Genomic DNA, 1717 nt, shown 5'->3' with positions numbered 1-1717 from the left:
GCGTGGCTGTGCCCAGGCACCTCCCGCCGCTCGCGATGCTGACTGATTTGACCATCACAGCAACCTTCAGGGGCAGGCACTGCCCTCGGCCCATTCACGGATGAGGAAACTGGGGCGGGGGCATCTGCAGGGTAAGGGGGAGTCCAGCCGCCTTAGGGGGAAACCCACGGTTAAGCAGAAGAAGCTATTACTCCGCGAGCATGCGAAGCGCAGGGCGTCAGCAGGCGCGAGGCGGGGCGCCATTGACGTCCCCACCTCTCCATGTCCCCAGCCCTGCTGGCCCCCCTCAGGCTGCCTGGCCATTCTCGCACTGTTCACAGGGGCCCCAGACTTTAAAACCGCCTTCCGTTCACGTCAAGCAGGAAGGGGACGTGAGGCCCGCGTCGTGTGAGGGTGGCCTTGGGGCCGCCCGCATTGGCGAATGTCCCACCGATGGGGACGAAGGACCCAGAGCGGAGGCACCGGCCAGGGGGCCTGCCATCCTCGGCCAGCGAGCCCCCTGCCACTCCCGGAGCGCTGGTGGGCGGCCGGGCCAGGCGGGAGGCAGCGGGCCCTCCGCCCTGCGGCTGCCGTGGCCTGGGCACACAGCCGTTGCGAGATTTCTCAGGTGCTGCGTTCTCTCCCGCCCGCTCAGCACGCCGAAAGCACGTGCATCTTACGACCAGTGCTACCCGGACTTATCGTTCATGCTCCTGAAACTGGCATTGATGGCACAGTGTCACCGAAGCCCAGGTGCCACCCAGAGCAGCCAGGGAGACCCGGGGTGAGGTGACGCCCCAGGGCGGCCTTTGCCGGCAGGAGGTGGTAGGTTTGCAAAGGGACAGTGCTCGGCTCCGCTCTGCCCCTGCTCAGGCCCAGATGCAGGAGCTGTGAGGGCCAGGCAGGGCCCCGTGGGCCTGTGTTTGCCCCCAGGGACGCAGCCGGCGGCCTCTCTGGGGGCTCTAACCGGCCACCGCTCACTGCTCGCCATTCCATTCCGGCTGCACAGAAGGAGCATTTCCGCCTGTGACTTCTGTAGAGAGAGGGTCTCAGCCAGCCCTGCTGCTGATGGTTCCTGTGTACCTGCACGAACGCGCCTTTGCAACGCCCGGAGTGGCCCCCTGTGCACGAGCTCGCTCACTGTCCCGTAACCCAGTTCCCGCCTCGCTCTGCCCGGCTCTCACCGGCCTCTCTAGTCTCAAACGCACGGAAGGAAGTAGCTGCCGAGCCGGCGCTCCCACGAGCCCTCCAGATCGCGCTCCCGACACGCGCCATCACTTTACGAGCTCAGAGAGACACTCATAAGAATTCTCTGCAGGTCTGGACGCTTCTTCCGTCGACAGAGGCTAGTGCTGGTCAGACACCATCAGCGCTGGTGGCCTTGGGGCATGTGGGGCGGCTGGCACCGAGGCCCCAGGCTGGGTGCGGGGCCCGTGGGAGGCTCTGTAGGGTCCCGGCTGCCTGCCGCGGAGGCCTCGCCTTGGGGCCCATGGCCCTCCCACCCACAGGTGAAGCATCTTCTTAGACCAGCCTGGCACATACGAGGGCCACCCTGGGGAGACGTGTCCCCTGGGACCTCAGGCAGACACACAGAGCAGCAACCCCTGAGGTCAGCAGTGTGCCCAGTTCACAGAGAAGGAAACCGAGGCTCCTGCCTGTGGAAGGCTGTCCCCGCAGGGTGTGGCAGGACCTCGTCTGGCCGGACGAGCCAGTCCCCAGAGCCGCCCGCCTGGCGCCC

Source organism: Rousettus aegyptiacus, unplaced genomic scaffold (assembly GCF_014176215.1).
Source record: "Rousettus aegyptiacus isolate mRouAeg1 unplaced genomic scaffold, mRouAeg1.p scaffold_m13_p_14, whole genome shotgun sequence".
Taxonomy (NCBI): domain Eukaryota; kingdom Metazoa; phylum Chordata; class Mammalia; order Chiroptera; family Pteropodidae; genus Rousettus; species Rousettus aegyptiacus.
The sequence above is the reverse complement of the archived record's forward strand: the minus strand, read 5'-3'. Positions refer to the sequence as shown.